Source organism: Dromiciops gliroides, chromosome 2 (assembly GCF_019393635.1).
Source record: "Dromiciops gliroides isolate mDroGli1 chromosome 2, mDroGli1.pri, whole genome shotgun sequence".
NCBI classification, from domain to species: domain Eukaryota; kingdom Metazoa; phylum Chordata; class Mammalia; order Microbiotheria; family Microbiotheriidae; genus Dromiciops; species Dromiciops gliroides.
In genome coordinates, this window is record NC_057862.1 from 334327857 (window position 1) to 334337182 (window position 9326).

The following is a 9326-nucleotide window of genomic DNA, read 5'->3' on the forward strand; positions in this document are numbered from 1 at the left end:
TATAGATTAACAGTCTATGAAAATAAGGAATTAAGAATGTATTTTATTTTCACACATGCATTATATAAATTGCTATTCATGTTTTCTTGTTTTGGGGAAATGGAAGTGAAAAATTTTAGCAAATAATGTTTCCTGAAAGATTGAGTGTCGTATTATTGAAACAGAACTACAAAAGAGACAATAGCAGATTTAGAAATTATCCTACTAAAACATTCTTGAAATACTCCTTCATTCCTTTTTAAGCTTTACTCCTATACCTCTAGACTTTTTTCTCTATCAGGACACCACAGTCTTTTTACCCTTAGAGAGCACTCTGTCCCTTTATCCCTTTCCTCTGAGTGACCAGTTCCTTCTTTGAGTGCCATTTAAAGCAAAGTGCCCAGGCCAGCCAATTTCATTCTTCATGACTCTTTACTCCTCACTATCTGGACTTATTTCTCCACCCCTTTCCAGTACAGTAACTCTACCTTTTGCATGTTGTCTTCTTTCATTAGCAGGGGAATTGTTTTATTTTGTTTTGTTTCAGAGAAGTGGAGCCAAGATGGAGGAGGAAAGGCAGTGACCTGCCAGAGCTCTGCCCAAGACCCCTCCATATACCTTCAAATAATGCCATAAGACAATTCCTGGAGCATCAGAACCCACAAAAATTATAAGACTCTAGAGAAGCAGAAAAAGATAAACAGGAAGGGGTAGCTAGGTAGCACAGTAGATAAAGTGCCATCCCTGGATTCAGGAGGACACAAGTTCAAATTTGGCCTCAGACACTTGACACTTACTAGCTGTGTGACATTGGGCAAGTCACTTAACCTTCATTGCCCTGCAAAAATAAATAAATAAGTAAATGAATAGATAGATAAATGAATGAATGAATAAATGAATAATTGAGTAAGTGAATGAATGAACAAACGAACAAATTAATAAATAAATAGATAGATAAATACATAAATAATGAGATAAAAAATAAAAAAGGTAAACAGGAAAATTAAATCATAAAGGATATTAAAAGATTAAACTGTTTACATTCCTACATAGGAAGATGATACTTATAACTCATAAGAACTTTCTCATTACTAGAGAAGTTGCATGGAGTATATTAGACACAGGGCATAAGTGTAAGTTGAATATGAAGGGATGATATCTTAAAAAAAATAAAACTAAGGGTTGAGAGGAATACATTGAGAGAAAGGGAAAGGGAGAAGTAGAATGGGGTAAAGTATCTCACATAAAAGAAGCAAGTAAAACTTGTACAGTGCAGGGGAAGATATAAAAGGGTACTGGGGAGTGAATGAACTTATTCTCATCAGAACTGTCTCAGGGAAGCTAGGTGGTGCACTTAACCCTCATTGCTTTGTAAAAAAAATAAAATAAAATGAAAGACATAGTTTCTGGGAAATTTAATAATTTGGGAGCAGCTAGGTGGTGCAGTGGTTAAAGCACTGGCACTGGTTTCAGGAGGACCTGAGTTTAAATCTAGTCTCAGACACTTGACACTAGCTGTGTTACACTGGACAAGTCACTTAACCCTCATTGCTCTGAAAGAAAAAAAAAATTCTCTCAAAGAGCCACATAAACTCTCAATTTGGTGTGGTAATCTATCTTACCCTGCAGGAAAGTATAAGGGGAAGGGAATAAGCGGGGGTGATAGAAGGGAGGGCAGATTGGGGAAGGAGGCAGTCAGAATGAAAACACTTTTGAGGAGGGGCAGGGTGAAAGGAGATAGAGAATAGGATAAATGTCATGGGGAGGAAATAGGATGGAGGGAAATACAGTTAGCAATAGTAACTGTGAAAAATTTTTGAAGCAAGTTTGTCTGACAAAGGTCTCATTTCTCAAAAACATAAAAAACTGAGTCAAATTTATTAAAATATGAGCCATTCCCCAATTTATAAATGATCAAAAGATATGAAGTTTTCAGATGAAATAATCAAATCTATTTATAGCCATATGGGGAAAAAATGCTCTAAGTCAGTATTGATTAGAATGATGCAAACCAAAACAATTCTGGGATACTAACTCATATCATATCATATCATATTCTGGGATACTAACTCATATCATATGTCTCCTAATCTAGGTTGCAAGAAAAAAATTTTTAATTTCCCCACACTGTTCAAAATATATATTATTGTGTGATTTGGAATTAAAGATACTATTGACAATGAGCAGTATGCATGTTTTAATTAGTGAGGTGAGGTCTCTTTCTACTTTGTATTGACGTAGTAATTGTTCATAATGAAAATATCTATCTGCATTCCATTTCATGAATATTTATGTTCAGTTACCATCTGCACCAAAGTATTTCTAGCATGTAGGATATAGATATTTCTGATTTGTTGTGATCTAACTTGCATTCTTGTGGTACAAAGACACAAAGGAGCAGTATTTGCTACATTTTCCTGCATGTTGAGCTACTAATAATAATGGTTTCCAATAGGTTGAGCTTACAACCCTATAGTTCTTTACTTGGCTATTTAGTTCATAGGAGCAGCTTTATTACATAGGCCAGGGCGATAAAATAATCATATTACTATTGCCAGAGCCCTATTGGCCAGTGTTTCAAGGTTTCTGTCAGTCCTTAACAGCTACTGGAGTGATCACAGATCATATGGAATCCCAACTGTATACTACCCTGTCTGGCTTTCCATTACTTTGTCATGGCCCTGCACCTCATAATATGGACAGTGGATTGACTTTTGAAGGGGATTTTTTTTGCTATCTTTATTATTATTATGAATATGTTTGTGAATAACAATGATAAAATATAACATATCTTATATGTATCTATAAAATATTAAACCTCAGCTGCCACACACACAGCTCCCTTTACACACATCCACAGAGAAGAAGGCCTCTAATATATTGGGTAGCTTCCCTACAAAGGATGTATGGATAAACAATAACAAGAATAATATAGATTGAGAAACCAGAAAGAGATTATAATTTGCACTGGTGAAGAGCAATATTCCCATTGAGAAAGTTATGGTTTTATTTAATTACAAAATTACCATCATCATCATCATCATTGTCATGATTATCTTCATCATGTTATTACCAAGAGGTAGGGTTGCATAGTGAATAAAGAGAACATATCACAGGAAAACATAAGTTTGAATTCTGACTCTTGACATGTACTATCAATGAGGATCTGAGCCTTACATTTTCATTATCTCAGGTCACTCTGTGAAATTATATGTTGGAAAAAATTTACAAATGTGAATTGATTGAGGGAGTTAATTTCCCAGTGACTCCCTAAACTAATGAATGCACAGGTCCAATTTTTATAATCACACATCATTGTCATCATCATTATTATTATTATCCCTAATACTGGAAAAAATATGAGAATATGCCTTATAAGAAAGCCTCAAACTATCTCCAATTTTCTATAAAAGATGATAATTGTTTGATAAAGAAAAATATAATATTTCTTTATATTTGGTATCATTATCCTTATTCTACTAGAAAGTACTGTTTATCCGGGGTCAACCTAAGATTCCAAAATTAGTTATTCTAATAGTTCAATTCACCACCTAATAGATCATGGGATTTTTGTTACATCACATGAGTGCCAGAATCACACTGTACACATTAGATGGTTTTGCCCTTAGGCACATACCACAGAATTGCTAAATTTGAGGATTTGCCAAAATATATAGTAAAAGGATTAACAAACACCATCAGTTGATATGCTAGTTGTCTACATTTTGGAATACAGAAAATGAATACAGATGGAGTTCAGCAAAGCTCTGTATTGAGAAAACATGGTTAAGAAATATAGCAGTTGGGGCGGCTAGGTGGTGCAGTGGATAAAGCACCAGCCCTGGATTCAGGAGTTCCTGAGTTCAAATCCGGCCTCAGACACTTGACACTTACTGGCTGTGTGACCCTGGGCAAGTCACTTAACCCCGTTGCCCTGTTAAAAAAAAAAAAAAGAAGAAATATAGCAGCAAAATGCTTCAGATCATTATCTGAGAGTGAATCTATGAAATCATCTATTAATAAAGGCAGTCATAAAGTACAATTTGCTAAATGTGTAATGCACTTTAGCTATTGGGGTCAAATGGACCTTTGATTATGCTGTGTGCAAACTAAATATAAATATATATGTACATATATATAATGTTTAGCAGTTTTCATTCAGCAAAAGACTATTAATATAAAATGGTAGTTTCTGTGTTTCTTCTCACTGCAATATCTATTTCTTTCTTAGATCATCAACTAAATGAATTCTTCCATATAAAATGGTTATTTATAAGTGATTGGTCAGGAGGAAAATACTAACATCTGCAAATGAGAACATTCCATTTTTAAAAGTCAGTGTTTGTTTGCCTTCTGGCTAGGAATAAACATGGTATCTCTGTGAATATTGAATCTACCTACTTCCTGGAGATGTTCACTACTTTAAAATACTATTATTATTCCACTGCTTCACTTTGTAATTCAATTTCAACATGGAAACCTCAGAGGCAAAAAAGAAAAGAAAAAAAAGATTGTCTCTGGAAAAGTACATAGCTGCTTTGCTCTCCCTTGCATTTTGTGGGCAATAGAAAGTAGCCTCAGAAGTTTGTTTCCTTTGTGTATGTAAACCTAGCCTTCAAAATACTAATGCAGCAGATATTTATTCAGCATTTTTTCTTTGTGACCATGTCTGTGATTTCATCAGTCTAGAGAACTTCCTCTGACAAAGTAGATTAGGACCTTCTTTAAAAATGGCCAGTGATACAAATAATACTTTTGGCTCTCTCCAGGCATCCTCCTGCGAGTGACATTGTCTTTAAACCCCGTGGGGCAATCCCTGAAGCACCTTTGAGATGCCCAGGGAAGACAGGGCTACCTGGAAGTCAAATTACTTCCTCAAGATCATCCAACTTTTGGATGATTATCCAAAATACTTTATTGTGGGAGCAGACAATGTGGGCTCCAAGCAGATGTAGCAGATCTGGATGTCCCTCCGTAAGAAGGCCATAGTGTTGATGGGAAAAAACACCATGATGCTCAAAGCCATTTGTGGGCATCTGGAGAGCAACTCTGCCCTGGAGAAAATGTTGCCTCATATCCTGGGGAATGTGGGCTTTGTGTTCACCAAGGAAGACATGACAGAGATCAGGGATGTGCTTCTGGCCAATAACATGCCAGCTGCTACCCGTGCTGGTGCCATTGATCCGTGTGATGTCACCATGCCAGCCCAGAACACTGGTCTAGGGCCTGAGAAGACTTCCTTCTTCTAGACACTGGGTATCAACACCAAGATTTCCACGAAACTATTGAAATCTAGAGTGACGTGCAGCTGATTAAGACTGGAGACAAAGTGGGCACCAGCAAGGCAGGCTTATTGAACATGCTGAACATTTCCCCATTCTCTTTTGGGCTGATCATTCAGCAGGCCTTTGACAATGGCAGCATCTACAACTCTGAAGTGCTGGACATCGCGGAGGAGACTTTGCACCTTCAGTTCTTAGAGGGTGTCTGAAATGTTGCCAGCATCAGTCTGCAGATTGACTACCCAACTGTTGCATCATTCATCAGTGGGTACAAGAGGGTCTTGGCTGTAGCTGTGGAGACTGACTACACCTTCCCACTTGATGAAAAGGTGAAGGCCTTCCTGGCTGACCCTTCAGCTTTTGCTGTGGCCACCCCTGTGGCTGCTGCTCCAGCCAAAGTAGAAGCTAAGGAAGAGTCAGAGGAGTCTGATGAAGATATGGGATTTGGTCGGTTTGGCCCGTGGAAAACAATTATTTCAGCCAGTTTATTTGTGAAACAAAGAAATAAAAGTGCTCATTTATCTGGGGGGGGGAAAAAAAAACAAATAACACTCTAGGAGGCAGGGATTGAACTCATGCCTTGCTAACCCCAGAGCCAACTCTATATCTACCATACCCCACTGCCTCACTATCTAATACCTACTAAGAATAACATACAATTATGGGTTTGGGATGGGGTGGTTGTGGGCTAAAGAATATCCAATGATAATACACTGTACCTTGCCTCCAGTAATTTATGATTAAATAGTGGGGAGAAAAAGAATGACCTTAAATAAATATGAAGCAAATTAGATTATGAAAATTCCATAAAAGTTCTCCTCTGTTTTTGTTTTCTTTTGTGTATACAGCATATCCTCCAGAGCTATGATGGAATGAAAAACGTCCATGGGCTTGCTTCCCAGGTTTTCAACTCAAACCAGGCTTATACCAACTTGAAATGCAGATATCTTTGTTAGTCAATGGGCTCTGCACCTATCCAATCTGGAAACTTTTTGTATGCTGCACTAAATGTACTACTATAGCAAGGACAAGGAAACTTTCAGGATTTGTTAGGGAGAAAGTTTATTAGTGAGTATGACCAGATCCATTCTTTAACTTTGTCTTAGGTGCTATTTGTTCTGGTGCCCACATGGGATAACATCCTTAAAAGACTTCAATATTTCCACAGACTTCCATTGATATTGCTGACCAGGACCAGAATTAAGTTAGAGTATGAAAAGGAATATTATTTAAAATGTTAAAATATTAATTCTGAGGTCTTTGCTCAGCTCTAGGTCTTCTACATTGCTCATTTGGCTTCTCCTTTTTCAGATCATATAAAATACTTTCTTAAAAAGACTTCAGCATTCCTACTGATCATGAGAAGACACAGAGACTGTGAATTAGAAAACTACTCTCCCAAATATCACCACTATACAACAAGGTGCTGGGTAGTTGAAAAATGCTGCATGGGTTCTGGATTTTAGCCTAGCATTGGTATAAATATTGCTCAGGGTTATTTAAAAAAAAAAACAAACTATGGTTCATCACGTCCCACTCCCACATCCAGAATTTCCTACACAGCCACAAAACTCATATTTGTAGAAAAATGAGTCAGTGTTCTATGGCACATTGTTTAACAGTACATCAAGGGGAAAAAAATTGAGAAGAAATTACTCAGGTATTCCTGACTGAAACATTTATCCAGTGGACTCCCACTAATCCATCTACAATGCTTTTAACCTGTTCTTCAGCCTTGAGAGAGATAAGGGAAGCACTGTGCACATGTGCATTCCTGTGTGTGTATGTGTGTGTGTGTGTCTGTGTGTGTGTGTGTGTGTGTGTGTTCTAGCCCCTCATTCTATATGGACCTTCAAGCTTAAACAAGAAGGCAAAGGCGGTAGGAGGAAGAATAATCCATATTTCTGCCCCTGCTCACAGCTTCTCTTTGCTGGTCAATAGATGACAATCCCTGGCACTCTGGAATTTATTTCCATAGCAATGGCTGCCACAGTCACAGTAAGCAGCTGCCATGTGTGTTCTAAGTCTGGGGCAAAACTTTCCCAGGTACTGCTCTTAATTTCCATGGGGAGAGATTCAGGTCCTCTTTGATTCACAAAGCTCACTGCAACTTACTACATAGTAGACAGAAAGCTTCAAGCTGATGGCATCTCTTCTTTGCTCCCAGTGATGAAAGGCTAACAAGAAATGTTTCAAGGATTCAACAGTATGAAAGGGAAGTAGGAAGGACAGACCTGTGACCTTATACTTAAAATCCAAATTTGTACCCTGGCTTCTCACATGCCTTCATTTCCATTTCAAACAGACTCTCAGACATAGTCTTTATAGGACACTCTAACTCGCACAGAGGTGAAATGGATTGGAAATGACTATTATAGTGAAATTGAGCCTTAGCACAAAATTAAGATTTACCTCTATATCCAAAGATAAAAAAATAACTTCTCATTTTCTATATATTTTAATAGTATGTGCATGACAGTTTTTTTTTTTCATTTAAGGCAACTTTGACCTAAGAAGAGCTATAATTTATGAGAAATGGAGTATAGGAAATCTAGAATTGGATTCTAAAAACCAAATCCTATAATAACAAAACAGATGGAAATGCTTTATATTCATAAATGGCTACAATTATAATTCAGAGAAGCCCCAAATGAAAAGCCTGCACATGCCCCAAACTACTTACCAATAGGGGGAAATGCAGATTTTTAAGTTCTTTAAATAAGGAAAGTAACCAGGGATAAAAAGTATGTAATGATTGGAATGATGCTACCTGCTGGAGAGTTACTGTAGGAAAGCTCTTCCATGAGAAGAAGGCATCTGAGGGCAAGTCATGCGGCTTTCCTTGGAGTTAGGAAGTGACGTTTGCTCGTGGGTACTGTCAATCAAGGCTACCAGCCAATTAGCTTGGGGATGTGTGTGCATGTGGATGGGATGTTACCAGTTTCACAGGAGGCTTGTGGAATGAAGGAGGTGTGGCTTTCTCTTTTTCGTGAGGACTCTCTTGGAGAGTGGAGCTAAAATGCACTCTCCCTTTGATAGATAGATGAATGTAGGCCTTTCTCTCTTCACCAAATTCTTATTCTCCTTAATAAATGCTTAAAAGTCTAAACTCTTGCTAAAGCTTATAATTTATTGGTGACCACTCATTAGATATTTTAAACAGACTAGCTATAATTTTAGCCCCTTACAAGTATAAGGCTCAGAACACTGTATTTTTTCCTGATGTTATTTAAATAAGTGTCTATAGTATAGTGGAATTAGAAAAATTGGATTTAAGCCTTTGTTCTATCGTTTGTTAGCTATTTGACTTTAAAAAAATCAACCAACCTTTCTAAGGCTTCAGTCCCACTTCTGTAAAATGGTGAGAAAATAGCTACATTATTAACCTTATTGGATTGTTGTGAAGATAGAATGAAATCATATATGCATAGTGCTTCGTTACCTGTAAAACAATTTTTGTTAAAGTTTCATTCCCCTGTTTCATAATGGGAGGAAAGTAACACAGGGTTCTTAAAATCTTTACAGGGAGAAGCTCTCACAGATATTACCAAGCTAAAAAGGCCTGGCAATTGATTGTCATCTGAGAATCTTCAGAGTAATTCATCACTGGAAGACTTCCCAGAAAGTCAAGAAGTTACAGTAGTTGTGAATTATACTGGTTGAAGTATACTGAAGAAATCAGATTTAAGCCTGTTCCATCCCTTTTGGTACCCACACCTCATCAGAATCCTCAGTACTCTATTCTCATACAATTGAGGGCCCAAGAGTAGAGCAAACAGCTCCTCCCCAAACCTCCATTTAAAGTGAGATCCCAGGCTAGTCAATACCTCATTTCCTTCCAGCTAGTACTCAAGCTGGATTTTATCATCATAATCCAAGAAAATGACATCATCAAGAGCTGTGAAAACATATCAGCTTTGATTCTCACCCCTGAGCAGCATCCTCAGTACTCTCTATAAGCCTTATTGAAGGTCTGGAAGGTGAAGCAAAGAATTCCTCCCAAATCCTCTATTTAAAGATGATTCCTAGGCCAGGCAGCTCTTCATTTTGTACCATCGTATATTT

At 37.4% G+C, this 9326-nt stretch overlaps 1 pseudogene; it reads left to right on the forward strand.

Moving 5' to 3' along the window:
- Positions 1–4795: 4795 nt before the first annotated feature.
- LOC122738831 lies at positions 4796–6217 on the forward strand (annotated as a pseudogene).
- Positions 6218–9326: the final 3109 nt, after the last annotated feature.